This window comes from Leptonychotes weddellii, chromosome 1, assembly GCF_054177405.1.
Source record: "Leptonychotes weddellii isolate Sample4059 chromosome 1, ASM5417740v2, whole genome shotgun sequence".
NCBI classification, from domain to species: Eukaryota; Metazoa; Chordata; class Mammalia; order Carnivora; family Phocidae; genus Leptonychotes; species Leptonychotes weddellii.
Genome location: NC_138369.1, coordinates 170,187,862 through 170,204,362, shown reverse-complemented (window position 1 = coordinate 170,204,362; position 16,501 = coordinate 170,187,862). Strand labels below are relative to the sequence as shown.

Below are 16,501 nucleotides of genomic sequence, written 5' to 3'. Positions count from 1 at the left end.
TTTTCGGAGGCTTCATTACATAGGCATGATTGATGAAATCATTGGTTATTGGTGATTGATTCAACCTCTGTCCCCTCTCCCCTCCCCAGAGGTCAGGAGGATGGGACTGAAAGTGCCAACCCTCTAATTACATGGTTAGTTCTCCTAGCAATGAACCCCAAACCTTAGGTGGGGTCCAAAATCACCTCACATGACATAACAAAAGACCGCTCTTCACCACTCTCATTACTTAGGAAACTCCTAAATTCCATAGGTTTAAAAAGCTCTGTGCCAGGAGCACCTGGTGGCTCAGTCGGTTAAGTGTCTGCCTTCGGCTGGGGTCTGGCTAGGGTCATAGCCCTGGGGTCCTGGGGTCCTGGGATGGGCCCACCCCTGAGTCGAGCTCCCTGATCAATAGGAAGTCTGCTCGTCCCTTTCCCTCTGCCCCTCCTCCCCGCTCGTGTTCTCTCTCTCAAATAAATAAATAAAATCTTATAAATAAATAAATAAATAGCTCTGTGCCAGAAATAGGGATGAAGACCAAAATATGTATTTCTTATTATGAATCACAGTATCAAAATATAGGCAAAGGAGATGGCCAACAAGTCACAGAAAGGGAAGTACAGGGCTACACATTTGAAAAGATGTTCATCCTCTCTCAAAGTAGAAGAATCACAAATTGAAACTTCAATGAAATATTTTTCAATTATCAAACTGGCAAAGGAAAAAAAAAGAATTAAATACTGTGTTGGCAAGGATAATGAGACACTGATTCTGAAACATCACTGATGGGTGTGTAAATCAGCACACAGCCTATAGAGAGCAATTTTGTCAATATCTACCACAACTTTAAAAAAGCAAATAACTTTTGACCCAGCAATCTCACTTCTAAGAACTGATGCCACAAATAACTTGCAAATATAAAAGATGACATACGTAAAATGTTATGTATAGTAGCTTCGTTTGCAGTGGCAGAAGACTTTTTTTTAAGAAGGAAAATTTGCATGTACTAATAGGAAAAATTATTTTAAATATTTTGTGAAGCAAAAAAAAGTTTTCTGAACAGTGTCTATAATATCTTATCACCTGTATATTTCTAAGAAATAATTTACACATAAATATGCATACATATACATAATACATATGATTCTATTTTCGTAAGATATCTCTGGAAGCATATCCAAAAATTGGTGATGATAGTTCCTTCCAGACAGAGGGAGTGGGGAACTGGAAGACATGGGGGTAAGACAATTTTCATTTCACATTCTTTTTGATGAGGAACCACTTGTCATAGTCCTCAGTAATCATGTAAGTGACCAGATTAGTTGAGGTAGGGTAGTGGGTGTTAGAATGGAGTATCATACAACTCAAAGAAAGAGGACATGTTTGGAGAGTCCAGGTTTGGAAGTAACAACGAAAGTCTAAATGAATATCATTTCCTGGCCCAGAGATACAAATGAAGAAAGAATGGCTAGCATCTTTAAAGAAAGCTGCCTGAGAAGTGATGATGTCAAGGAAAAGCCAAGTTTACATTAGAATAAGAATACAGTGAGTTCCACAAAGAGATTTAGGAAACATCCTATATGTAGAGAATAAAATATTTCCAAAAAGCAGTAGAAAGGGTTGTGAGAGAGGTCAGCAGTGGGAAGCAATGACAGGATGACTCAGAGAGGAAAAGCACAGAGCAGGATAGAGAAGAAAATACGAAATAAATGCCTGAAGAGCCTGCATTCTAGAATAAAGGGTGACAGCCATGAAAGGCATGAAAGGAATTAATAGCTAACAAAGTTCTCTGGTTTTATCAGTGTCACTTGAGCTCAGGCCCCAGGTGACCCAATGGTGTTGGCCTGGTCTATAAGTGCTAAGACTGGTACAGGCTAGAACCCACGTGTTATCAACTGTTTGACTATGGCATTTATTCTATAGACTCTTCGTACAGTGGCCTTAATAGAAATTCAGTAAAAAAAATTCTTTTTCTGCCACCACAAAATTCAACACTAGGTAGTGTGGACCACCCACAAGGAGGGCCTGTCTCCAAACCTCATCATCAACTTGAAATTTCACTTTCTGACCTATTTTTCCCACATGCTCTTTCACTCACTATAACTGAACTTGCTTTTGCCTTCACTGAGACCTCTAGTTAAACAGAACAGAGAAGAAATGTTAGAGATCATCTTATCCTAGTGGTTCTCAACTCTGGCTGCTCAACAGAAATCACTTGGCATTCCAATAACATGGATGGACACTGAGGGCATTATGCTAAATGAAATAAGTCAGACAAAGAAAGAAATACTGTATGATCTCACTTGTATGTAGAACCTAAAAACAAATAAATAAAACAAAACAAAAAGCAAAACTCATAGAAACAGAGACTAGATCAGTGGTTGACAGGGGTGGGAAGTGGAGAGAATGGGTGAAGGTGGTTAAAGGTTACAAACTTGACAAACCATGAGAAACTATGGACTAGGGGAAACAAACTGAGGGTTTCGGGGGGGGTGGGGGGATAGGTGGGCCCAATGATGGGTATTAAGGAGGGCACGTGTTGCGTGGAGCACTGGGTGTTATACGCAAACAATGAATCATGGAACACTACATCAAAAACTAATGATGGTGGGGCACCTAGGTGGCTCAGTCGTTAACTGTCTGCCTTTGGCTCAGGTCATGATCCCAGGGTCCTGGGATCGAGCCCCACATCGGGCTCCCTGCTCAGTGGGGAGTCTGCTTCTCCCTCTCCCACTCCCCCTGCTTGTGTTCCTGCTCTCACTATCTCTGTCAAATAAATAAAATCTTTAAAAAAAAAAAACTAATGATGGTGACTAACATAACATTAAAAAAAAGGGTACAAACTTCTGGTTATAAGATGACTGGGGAATTTAATGTGCAGCATGATAACTATAGTTATATAGTGCATACTTAAGAGTGGCTAAGAGTAAATCTTAAAAGTTCTCAGTACCAAAAAAGGTAACCAAGATGATAAATGTGTTAACAAACCCTACTGCAGTTACCATTTCACAATACATACATATATCAAATCATCATGTTGTATACTTCAAATTTATATGCCAATTAAATCTCAAAAAAAAAAAGCTGGAGTAAAAAAGAAATCACTTGACATGCTCTAAAAAAACAAAAACAAAACAAAAAACAGATATCTAGGTTGCACCTCCCAATCTGATTTAATTGTTCTAAGATAGGGACCAAGAATAATATTTTTTTAAACTTCATCAGGTAATTCTACGTATAGCCAAATTTGAGAGCTGATTTACTTCAACACTTTTGTTATAAAGATGAAGGAACTAAGAGTAATGACCCAAAGTCAACCCTCTAGAAAGTGGAGGGAGGGTTGGAACTCAGGTCTCCTTGCTCTCGGTCTAGTATTCATATCCTCGATTCATATTGCTTTGACCCATGATTCTATCCTTTCCCCTAGCTTCACTTGGCTCTTTACCCAACCTTAAGGCAATTACCAAAAATGCCAAAATGTGGGGTGCCTGGGTGGCTCAGTTGGTTAAGCACCTGTCTTCAGCTCAGGTCATGATCTCAGGGTCCTGGGGTTGAGCCCCGAGTCCGGCTCCCCGCTCACCAGGAATCTGCTTCTCTCTCTCCCTCTGCCCCTTCTCCCTGCTTGTGCACTCTCTCTCTCTCAAATAAATAAATAAAATCTTTAAAAAAAAAATGTGACCAGCATGACCTTCACATGAATCCACATGTCCAGCCATCAACAACTGGACTTCTGTTCTATTGTAGACGGCTGGGCATTGCTTGAAAAGTCACTTAATGGTACCACTTGGCATCACCATATATTCATGCTCTCTAACCTCAATGAATCCTCATTCTACCCGGCCATCCTTATTTCACCTTTCTTCGCTCCTTGTCACGTTGCCCAGAGAAGCAGCTCCAAATTTTTTCTATGTCCCTTCAGTCATCTGCCTTAGCTATGTTCACCCTCAGCAAACTAATCCATCTGACATTAATGCCATCTATTTCCCTAGCATCTACTCTGCCTGAAATCATCTCTGTATTTAAAGAGGGTAACTCTTACCAAATCTAACTTTTGTCTGTAATTAGATTTAATCCCTCTTGTTTTTCTCTAGAACATGTCCCGTCTGTCCCCCAACTCTTCTTTCTCCAGTCAGTCATCTCTTCTCTACTGCATCTTCCCTCTCAGCTTAAACAAATTTAGGAGTTTTTCCCATCCTGAAGGCAATCTTCCTTTACAATTACTGCCCTATTAAGTTACTAACCACCATCCCTCTTTCTTTCTTAATAAGATACTATTACCCAGCAAGGCAAGTTTAAATGAATTTTATATTTGTAAAGCTCTTAGAAGAATACCTGGCTCATAACTCATAGTAAGTTTATCTATCTATCTATCATCTATGTTACTATGATGTTTGCTATCTATCATCTATCTGTTATCTATCTATGATCTATCTATCTATCCATCTATATATCATCTATCTTGCCATCACCGTCCAACAAAGCTATATCCACCTCATGCTCAAATGGCCTCACCTCCTTTCTTGATCAGCGATGACAAGCCAAATTATTGCATGCTTTCTCTCTTTTACCAAATCATTTAGAGCATGGTGAATCAGAGCATTGCTTCTGCAATCCAAGTGCCTGGGTTCCAGGCCTGGTTTTGTCATTTACTTACTTCCTACAGGCTGAAGAAGTTTGGGACAGGTCCCCCAAAATATGCCACTTTGGCATAAAAATTACTTGGAGTTAAAAGTAATCAAGACCCAGCAGTTTCAGGAAAAGCTCTTTACCTCCCCTATAACTGCTAGAAAAGAATTTAGGTAGAGAAACTGCTCCAGAAAGAGAGCTATAACCATAGATAACTACATTATGATATGAACTAGGTACGGTAGACATGGAGGAACCTTGCAAGGTTTGTTCAATCAAAGTCCTTTCTTCATCCCACTGCTTCTGAGTGGCCCAACAAACATTTGTTTACCAAACATTTGCTCTTTTTCATTCTTCTTGAGGATGGCATTCCTTCCCTTTGAAGTCCCAGACCCCTAACCCTTTCTCCTTAATTCAAGATGCCTTGCTGCTTATCTTTGCAAGTTCCATGTCTGTGTTGATTTTCCCCTGCTAATCTGTCTCATGTCAATTTGATTCTTAGTCCAGCTAAAAGGACCTTGAAGGGGACAGGACATTCTTGTTCCTCAACAGGGCCTTCGGCTTCAGTTACTATCAGTAAAATGGCAATGACAATAGTACCTAGCTCACTGGATTACAATGAAATGTCATGCACAGTAGTATACACAGATACATAGCAGTGACCAAACCAATAAGGTTTCTACAGCTATGAAGCTTCATTTCAGAGGGGGAAATAAATAATAAATAAATAATAAATGAGTAAAAATAAATGTTGATATATAATGTTTTAGCTGATCACCTACTTACAGGCCTTCTAAGAAGGTAAAGAATGATCAGGGGTCCATTCAATGCACAGGAGGAAGAGAGCCCCTGGTGAAGCAAACAGCATGTATAAAGGACTAGAAGAATAAAAGAAGCTGAAATGTTTGCCCAACTGACATGTCCTATAACAGAAGTACAGCCAACGAAGGGAGAAGAAAATTGGAGAAAGAAACCAGGCTCATAAACCCTGGTAAAAAGATTTTATTGTATTTAAGTTATAATGAGAAGAATTGAAACATTTTAAGAGGACAAACAACATGGTCCAGCTTTTGTTTTTAAAAAGAATACTCTAGAAGAGAAAAAAGGGAAGGAAGGAAAAAGAATGCTTTGGTTGATGTTTGCAGAAATGAAATATTCTGACAAAACTTTTGTAAAAAGCACCATCTCAAGGAGTTATTTACATTAAATATGTTCAGGGGAATTTCTTTTTCTAGTTCACAATTTCCCTTTTAAAATGTTTGCATTAAATATTTAATTGATGATTCAAACTAAAAAAAAAAGAAATATTCATGTTCAGACATTAGCATGATGACATATAAGCACTTACTGGCAGATTATATCTTCTAAAGGTAGCACCAATATATCCCATCCCACGTGTTCTTACAGTATGAAGATGCTAGGTCCCATTCCCTTCCTTTGAATTGAGGGAAGGCCTATGCCTACAGCAGTAGTGAAACCATATGACTTCCAGGCTAAGTCATAAAAGGCAATAGAACTTTGCCTTTATCATTAGAACTCAGCCACCATGCTGTGAGGAAGCCAAGCAGTTACATACATAGAAGAGTCACATGAAGGCTTTCCAGTCACTGCCCAGTGGAGGTACAAGGTAACAGCCATAATCCTTCAGATGTGGGACTGAATGAGTGAGCCTTCATATGATTCTAGCCTTCAGCCTTGAGCCACTCCAAATGATGCAGAGTAGAGAAGAGAGAACCTATCCCTGCTGAGCCCTGCCAAAACGCATATTTGTGAGCAAATTAAATGTCATCATTGTTTTAAGCAACTAGATTTTGGGGTGGTTGGTTGCATAGCATTGGATAAATGGAACAGTTGGTGTTAATATTACCTCTGATAATTGCCTATCCAATAGCCTCTCCTTACTTCTTAAAAGCAGAACCTCAATTTTTTTTGGAGCAGAAAAATAACGAGTTATAAAAACCTATTTCCCTAGATGTCTTTCAGCTAGTGGTTGACATATGAGTTGTCTCTGGCTAATGGAATGTAAGTGGACATTTACTATTTAAGGCTTCCAGGAAAGCTACTGTATTCCTAACAAAAAGGGACTGATTCAGTTAGTAGGTATCCTATGCCTCCCCCTTTCCCATCTTATTGCCCAGAATTTAAACATAATATCTAGAGCCACTTGATTTAATTGCTTGCCCACTGAAGTCAGACCACCTGAGTTTGAGTCCGTGTGACATCTCAACCTCAGCTTCCTCATTTGGAAAATTGGAATAATAACAGTCCCTGCATTATAGGGTTGTTTTGAGGAGAAATAAATGAGATTTAAGGGGTTTTATACATATTGTGTGCTGAATAAATATTAGTACAGTGGACTGTTAATGACTCTGGCTAGTCGTAATAATCTATTCCCTCTGAGTTGGTAAACGTATCATTATTTCCCTTCAGGGCAGGACCTCTGTCACTCTTAGGCTGTGTGGTTTTTTTGGCTCAGGCCTCACCCCAACTCCAGGTGGTGCACTGGACACAGGTTTGAGCTGTTCAACTCATCACACTTCCCAGGCCAGGCTAATTTATTTAAGGATAGACAAGTGACACAATCTACGGCTAAAATGTAGCAAGACTTTTGTTGAGACTTCCAAAACAGAGGCAGACACTCTCTTCTAGTGGCCTTAAGACTTAGGAGATGTAAGGTCTGGAACTGCTATAGCCATTTAGCCATCACAGGAAGAAAGGCTGTCTAAGAATAGTGCCAGAAAGAAGGAGAAGAACAGAGATGCTGGGAGAGAGAAATGGCCCTGACAGCATCATAGGTCAGTGACTTTCAGTTACACAGTCAAATAACCTCCCTTTTTTACTTCAGCCCATGTGGGGGTTTTTTGCCCAAAGCAAAGAAAGAGTTCTAACTGACTCAGCTATTATTATTATGGGTGAAAATTTTATTGAAAAGATGATATACATCAAGATTGAGAAACATAACTGAGATGCAATATTTTAATTACTCAAAATTATGCCAAGCTGACAATTACTTTTTCAGTTTGCATATTACCTCAGAAAAATAGGAATAGAAGGGAACTTTCTCAACCTAATAAGAGACATATTTGAAAATCCTATAGCTAGTATTATATTAATGGTGAAAAACTAAACACATCACTACTAAAATGGGAAATAAGGTAAGAATGTCCACTCCCACCACTTCTATTCAACACTGTGCTGGAGGTTCTAACACCATAATAAGGTGAAGAAAGAAATAAAAGCAAACAGATTGGAAAGGAAGATACAAATCTTTGTTTATTCACAAATGATGTGATCATCTATGTAAAAATCCTAAAGAAACTGCAAATAAGGGGCACCTGGGTGGCTCAGTCGGATAAGCATCTGACTTCAGCTCAGGTCATGATCTCAGGATCATTGGTTTGAGTCCCACATCAGACTCTGTGCTCAGCAGGAAGTCTGCTTGAGATTCTCTCCCCCTCCCTCTGCCTCTCCTTCTGCCCTGCCTGTGCCCCTCTCTTTGTGCCTCCCCCCAATCATGCTCTCTCTTTAATAAATAAATAAATATATTAAAAAAAAAGAAACTGCAAATAAACTATAAGAACTAAAACTGAGTTTAGTAAGATGGCAAAGTCAATATACAAAAACCAATTATATTTCTATAAATTTGTATGAGCAATCAGAAACTGAAATTAAAATTTACCATTTATAATAGCATTAGATCATGAAATAATTAAGAATAAATTTGATAAAAGATGTTTATGACTTATTCACTAAAAACTATAAACACTGCTGAGAAAAATTAAAGAAGACCTAAGTAAATGGAGAGATATACTATGTTCATAGATTAGAAGACTCAATATTGTTAAGAAATCACTTCTCTCCAAAATGATCTATAGATTCAAGACATCCTGCCAAAATCTCAGTAGACTACTTTGTAGAAGTGGCAAGCTGATTTTAAAACTTATATGAAAACGAAGAAGATCCAGAATAGCCAAAACAACTTTGGGAAAAAAGAACACAGATAACATTTTGAGTTTTTCCTAGGGAGCTGTTTCTAGGAGTATAGTTCTGGATAAAAGCCTGGAAATACCTCTAAGAAAAAACAATCTTTTGGGGCACCTGGGTGGTTCAGTCATTAAGCGTCTGCCTTCGGCTCAGGTCATGATCCCGGGGTCCTGGGATGGAGCCCCACATCAGGCTCCCTGCTCGGCGGGAAGCCTGCTTCTCCCTCTCCCTTACTTGTGTTCCTTCTCTCGCTGTGTCTCTTTCTGTCAAATAAATAAATAAAATCTTAAAAAAAAAGAAAGAAAAACCAATCTTTTGCAGCTCAAAACCCTTTTATGTTTGAAATATTTTAAAAGTATATTAGTAGTTGTCATGAGCTTAAGAAATGCCTGAATAACTATCCTTCAGACACCGGGTGAGACTGAAATGGGATAGGGTGAAGGATGTGGCATGGGATTACCTGCTAATTTACTAAATAAATTAAAAGTTATAAAATTACCAATAAATAAAAAGAAAGATATTCTATTATACAAAAGATATTCTACAAATATTTGATGCTTATAATTATGCCCTAATAGAACAAAGAATAGTAACATCAATTTTTAGAAACTCGAGAATATGTACTAAACCGAGAATCTGTGACCTAAAATTTTAGTACTGGATCTGTCACTACTCAACCTTTGGGCAGGTAAGTTTACCTCTCGAGGTCTTAGTCTTGACATTTTCAAAAAGAGGTTATTGAGGGACATAATTTCTATGATTTTTTTAATATATATATATTTTTTATTTTGTTATGTTAATCACCATACATTACATCATTAGTTTTTGATGTAGTGTTCCATGATTCATTATTTGCATATAACACCCAGTGCTCCATGCAGAACGTGCCCTCTTTAATACCCATCACCAGGCTAACCCATCCTCCCACGCCCCTCCCCTCTAGAACCCTCAGTTTGTTTTTCAGAGTCCATCGGAGGGACATAATTTCTAAGGGCTCCTCCCAGATCTATACTAAAAATTTTATTTAGACCCGTATGTGTGTTTGTGTGTGTGTTTCAGCATTACTACACCTTGAGATGACTTCTATTCATTTCTTCTCTATAGAATCCAACTCCTTGTAATTTACGTATCTTTATTGAGAACATTATTATGGGACTGTGGTTGTTTTGAAGGACTCAGGGGCTATAAAATGGTTTTCTCTTTCATCCAGGACCAGTAAAGAAGGCATTTAGCATGTCTGTACCAATGACTATGGATATTTCTATTTTTAATTCTTTCTGCAGTCCTCCACAATGTAGTCTTTGACACATCACATGCACGAAATAGGACCATTACTTTTCTCTATTGATTTCCAGAGCAAGTTATAGTATTGGAGGATAGATAAGTAAACTAAGAGGTTCCATGTTCTAAATGGAAATAGTTCAAGTGCACCAACTGATCTTTCTCTAGCTACATCTGAAAAGCTCCCTTCGATATTTTTCTAAGTCTGATTCCTGACTTACTAGAAGAGCTATTGTGCCAGAAGGATTGTAGTCCAAAAAGAGCCCTGATTAGGCTATCTCTTTTTAGTGCATAAAGACTGAATTCAAGAAGATAAGGAACATGAATGAAATTTTGCAGTCTTAAAAAGCATTTTGTCTTTTAGTGGATAGAATGAGGTACTGCTACCTTATTCTGCCCCAGGCAGGTCCCAGTTGGCAGATCCTCCCATATAAAGCACCACTATTATGTAGAGAGTTCCAGATGAAATCTCTTTTCTAGAGATCATACTCCTGGGTTTCATGATCTTTTGAGATTTTCTTTCTTCTTCTGTTCAACTTTATTCTAGAACTTACCATTGGTCCAAAAGACCTGCTAATCTTTTTTTTTTTTAAAGATTTTATTTATTTATTTGAGAGAGAATGAGAGACAGAGAGCACGAGAGGGAAGAGGGTCAGAGGGAGAAGCAGACCCCCTGCTGAGCAGGGAGCCCGATGTGGGACTCGATCCCGGGACTCCAGGATCATGACCTGAGCCGAAGGCAGTCGCTTAACCAACTGAGCCACCCAGGCGCCCGACCTGCTAATCTTTAGTAGTGTATGTGAGGCCATTCTGAGATATAAGCTCCATATGGTTAAAGAACATTCCAAGTGTGGTCTCATGTTATACAATTACCTTAGCATAAGTTTAAAAAATTAGACTTAAACTTTGGGAACATCTTAACCATAGCTCTAGCCAGAATCTAAGTTTGCTCCTTTAAACCTTTCATACCTATCAACACAGGCTTTGACTCAAGTCTATTCCCTTTAGTTTTAATTGTAAGTTTACCACTAATGACCACCTGAGTTGCCAACCTGGCTTGTGTCTCCTAAATGTTGCCCTTTGGAAACCTTTACCAGTTTGTCCTAATTTTCTTTTAACTGAGCCTCCATAACAATATGCAACTCTGTTATTCTGCATGCTTTATCTATTCTTCTTATAGTTTTTCCCATCCTTGATCTTTCCTAAGGCTGTTAACTCATCTGTATTCTCTTAAGTTTCCCTCTGAACCCTTAAACTTTTTTTTTTTGAATGCTTGAACTTTGGATCTCACAGACTTTTTAAACTCAGCCCCCAATTTTAACCTACAGACTATAAAATCCTTTACTCTTGAAAAAAAATGTGCGAATTTTGTTAACTTCAAATGGTTCACTCTGTAGCTTTTACTATGTGGCACTGAAACTGGAAATAAGTAAGTTATTTATACCCAAATTTTCAATCATGTTTGCTTCCTGTTGAAATTTCCCAAATTCAGACATTTTTTAAATAGTGAGAAATAACTCCCACCTTCCTTTCATTGTCCCCATAATCAAGTGGTGTCGAGTCTACTGTACTTGGGGGTGGTTATGCAACACAAATGTGCCTTTGGCTTCCAGTCTGTCTTAGATGGCAGTAACATGGAGAAACATATAAAATGACAATGACAATCATAGAAAAATGTATAAAATGAAAAGGGTATCAAGAGTGAATTTTTTTAAAAAGGTAAAATTGCTAATACCATTGTATCAATCACACCAGGTCTCTATGAGAATGAGTATTTGATATATTTGAGTTGTTGCTGGAATCTAAACTGATTACTGTACACTACATTTTCAAAGGTAATTCTGGCAATGTTTTAGTGTATTTGGAATTCATAGGAATTATTTCATTAAAAAAGAATCCAAGTTGACATCTGTAGGTGCTATCTCACACTTGAGTAAAAACAAAGTCAGCTGTTGCCTAACGGCAACAGTACTTTTATTTGACACTTTCAAATGCTTGGCTTAAAACGAAGCAGTGTGCTGGCCAACAAAAAGCAACAGAGCATGAAAAGCGGTGGGGAGATGAAATTGGGTAAGAGCAAGACATTTTCAGTTCAACTGTTTTATTTTATAGTCTAAGATTATAAAAGCAACAAACTGTAAAACTTGACTAAACCATTTACCACTGAATTCTACATAATTCTACAGTAAGTGTCATAATCTATCCTTTCCTCAAGAAAAAATTGCCAGTTCTATATTTAAGCTAAAGAACCTACAATGCCAATGTTAACAAAAACCTATTCTGATCAGCATGGCTGTGTTCCAATAAAGCTTTATAGACTCTTAAGATTTGAATTTCACATAATTTTTATGTCCTACAAGTTACTCTTTTGGCCTTCCCCCCCCCAATCATTTAAAATTGTTAAAGCCATTCTTGGCTCATGAGCCATCCTTTAGATTGTGTAACTATAGCATATGTAAAAATAAAAAATATGTATACAGGGAATGGTGGTATATCTGTACAATGAAATACTGAGCAATAAAAGGAATACACTTGTACATGCAAAAAAAAAAAAACCTATTCTGAGGATTTAATACATTTTACTATTCAGATTTCCATCATCCTCTTAATATAATACTGGTCTTTCTACAATTATCCTGAAGTCTACACTTGATGTCTCCATTTTCTCAAGTTTGGTTCACTTCCTTTGGCGGGTGTGAGGGAGCCAGGGAGAGGTCTGCTTCTCTACATCAACTTTCTCTCTATCCATTTCTGCTACCTTTGTCTTCTTGATCTATGCCATCCAATCCACCACCCTCTTGGAAAGCAATATATTTTGGGGTTGCTTTGTTTTCTTCTTACATTCTAGCTCTTAATCTCCTGGCTATATCCAATCCTCAAATGCACATTTATTTCCCACCCAGACTGATGTGGAGATATCCTGGGTTATTCTCACACTGCTCAGAGAGCCTGATATATATAAATAAAACAACCTGCCCAGGTGTTTTTCTAAACAAAAGTTATTTTTCCTGTAACTTCATTGACTTCCCCTCTCTCCACAGACAGAATTTATCATTCTCCCCTTTTTGTTTGCATAGCACTTTAAAAAATATCTATATTGAAACACTGAAGCTATGATTATTTTTATTTATTTATTTATTTATTTTAAAGCTATGATTATTTTGCCTGTCTGTCTTCCCCAGTAAATTGTCAGCTCCTCTAGAAAAGCAACTGTGATGGCTAATTTTGTGTCAACTTGGCTGGGCCACGTGCTGAGCAAAACATTATTCTGGGGTTCTGTATGAGATTAATATTTAAATCAGTAGACAGAGTAAAGCAGATTGCCTTCTAGCATGTGGGTGGGCTTCACCTAATTAGTTGAAGGCCTGAGTAGAACAAAAAAGCTGACACTTCCCTAAGCACGAGAGAATTCTTCCTTCCTGACTGCCTTCAAACTGGGACACTATCTTTTGCCTGCCTTCAGACTCACTGTAACTAACATCAGTCCTCCTGAGTTTTGAACCTACTGACCACTGGATTAAAAATCGACTCTTCTGGGTCTCCAGCTTACCAGTTCATCCCACAGATCTTGAGACTTCTTAGCCTCCATAATAACATGAGCCAATTGCTTGTAATAAACCTTTTTAATATGTACACATCCTATTGGTTCTGTTACTTTGGAGAACCCTAATACAGAAACCATATCTTATGCATTTCTAATGGTCCCAGAACTTGGCACAGTGCCAAACAACATGTAGATGCTTCTTTTAATGGTTTATTGAATTAACTAGTATTTTAATATAGTGTTTTAATGGTCTCCTAAATGTAAGACTTATATTTGATTAGTTAGTTAGTTAGTTAGTTAGTTAGTTAGTTAGCTAGTTAGTTTTGAAAATAGAAAATGTTAGGCCCTACAATGGTATGAGAAAGAGTGAATTCCTTGCTTTTTTAAAAATTGCAGCTAAAATGTTAGTCAACTAAGAAAAGGAGGAAACTAGGGCACCTCGGTAGCACAGTTGGTTGAGCGTCCAACTCTTGATTTCAGCTCAGGTGGTGATCTCAGGGTGGAGTCTGCTTAAGTTTCTCTCTCTGTTACCCCGTACCCCTCTCTCCCTGCTCTCTCTTGCTCTAAAATAAATAAATAAATCTTAAAAAAAATTTTTTTTAATTGAAAAAGAAGGAAAGTCCTAAACTAGACTAGAATTAAACTACTTTCCATGTTTTATTGATCCATTCTTTAAATTTGGTCACACATCCATTCTTTTATCAGTTTGGGTCTGAATTTTCTCCTTATGGACCATGAAGCTAACTCCTCCCATTTCTCCCTGGTTCTGGCATTTCATCCCTCTTATCTTTCCCAGTGCCAACTATAGGTTAATTTTCCTAATACATTGTTTTTATCTTATCCCAAAATTTTTAGCAGCTCTCCACTATCTACATCCTTCACCCTAGTATTCAAAACTGCTCACAATCTGATCACAACTTACCTTTTCATCAGACTCTCAAGCAAATCCTCCACCCTTCCTGCTATGTTGGTTAATACACACCTCTTTTATATACATTCAACTAAATTTAGTCCAGTTCTTAAAATGCCTTCTCCCTTACTCTTAGCAAGTCCAAATCTCTCAAGAAATAGTGGAGAAAGCACCAAGTCTGGATTTAGGAAACTTCGGGTCTAGTCTTTTCCAAAAGCACCATGTTGTGTGACAGGGGGCAACTGAGTCAAATCACTTCTCTGGAACTCAATTTCCTTATCTGTATGATAATGAGGAAAGACAAGAGGATTCTAAGTTCTTTTTCAATTAAAAAAAAAAAAAGTTATGTTTTCTTCATCTACCAGCACAGCTCTGTCATTAATTCAATAGTTCTTGAGTATCTCTTATGACCAATGCACACCTCTGAACCCTTAAACTTTTTTTTTTGAATGCTTAAACTTTGAACTCTATGAAACCTGAATAGCCCTCACCCCACCCCTAACAGCTGGACTTGCTGACTCAAGTGCACTTATTTTCTATGCCATTAATTTGCCACATATTATTTTTAGATCTTAAATATAGTATTGTCTCCTTAGGAGCAGCGGCTTATGCTTCTGCATATATCCTTGACAGAAAAAGTTCTCAAACTTTATAAAACGTATACTTGAGAAACTTATTAACAATGTTGATTTCCAAGCCTCTCATCTATCTCCTTCCAATTCTGATTCCGTAATTGGTAATCGACGTTATAAGTATTCCTCCCTATCCCGTGATTCTAATTCAGGTGGTCCAGTGACCAGACTTTGAGAAAAAAACTGTTCTGCTGTTTTTTCTTGCCTGCACTTAGCATGGGTTCAAAAACTTTATTTTTTTTAAAAAAAATGTGTTTTAATTCAGAAGGATAGGTATGCTTGCATTGAGAAAATTCTTTTTTTAAAGATTTATTTATTTATTTGAGCGAGAGAGAGAGAGAGCTCATGCGTGCTAGCAGGGGAGGGATAAAGGGAGAGGGGAATCCTTGTACAGACTCCCCGCTGAACTGGGAGCCCAGCACAGGGCTCGATGCCAGGACCCTGAGATCATGACCCTAACCAACTGAGCCACCCAGGTGCTCCGAATTGACAAAATTCTTAAATAGAAAATAGCTCAGGAGGGATGGATAACTCTAAAATATTCTGCCGACGTTATCAAAGATAATACCCAGGAGGAAAGTAAAGAGAAACATGCATAGGGAACTAAAGAGACTGCATAAAGTGCTGCTGGATGGATCAGCTACAGATTAACAAAGACCCGGGTTGAAACCCTTAACAATGGTGAAGGGAAGGGTAAATGTCAGGATGAGCTGATACTCCCACAAGGGGCTGTTTAGCTAACTTCAGAGAAAAGTGTTCAGATCTTTTTGTAGTGTAGATGGAGATAGAAAGCAAAATCTTCAAAAATCTCATTTTGTGCTCATTCTTTGCTCCAAGCAAAGCAATTTTAAACAAGAAAGAACAAAACAAACATCATAGGGAGGGGAGTTAAAGAAAAAGAAGGAATGGTAACTTTGAGGGGATTAATATTTCTAATTCTAGAGTCATTTATAGATTAAGGGCTCACTGTCAATAATTTTTGAGGAAATATTTTAAATAAGAGAAATACCAAGAATTTGCAAATGAGATATATCCTTATTTTGAAAAATGGAAAAAATGAATTCTGAAAATTACAGACTTGAGCTCTTTCAAGTTTTAGAACAGATTATTAAAAAGCTTGTCAGCACTTAGAGATGGAAGAGATGAAAACTTTGAGCTAGTTTATGTATGCCAAGGATAGAAATGCCAACCCTGGGGGGCACCTGAGTGGCTCAGTCAGTTAAGCATCCAACTCTTGATTTCGGCTCAGGTCATGATCTCAGGGTCGTGAGATAGAGCCCCACATTAGGCTCCTCGCTCAGCAGGGAGTCTGCTCAAGATTCTCTCTCCCTCTGTCCCTCCCTCCCTCTCTAAAATAAATAAATAAGTCTTTTTTTTTTATTTTAAAGATTTTATTTATTTATTCATGAGAGACAGAGAGAGAGAGGCAGAGGGAGAAGCAGGCTCCCAAGGAGCAGAGAGCCCGATGCGGGACTCGATCCCAGGACCCTGGGATCATGACCTGAGCCGAAGGCAGACTCTTAACCATCTGAGCCACCCAGG

The 16,501-nt window shown here is 38.1% G+C and overlaps 1 long non-coding RNA gene across 1 annotated transcript; it reads right to left on the bottom strand.

Annotated features, from left to right (window-relative positions):
* Nucleotides 1-10,171: 10,171 nt before the first annotated feature.
* LOC145716223 (uncharacterized) lies at nt 10,172-16,246 on the bottom strand. Its single transcript, XR_014138764.1, has 2 exons — nt 12,430-16,246; nt 10,172-12,148 (listed from the first exon to the last, which is right to left on the bottom strand). It is a non-coding gene; the product is annotated as an uncharacterized LOC145716223 (long non-coding RNA).
* Between the last annotated feature and the right edge of the window lie 255 nt (nt 16,247-16,501).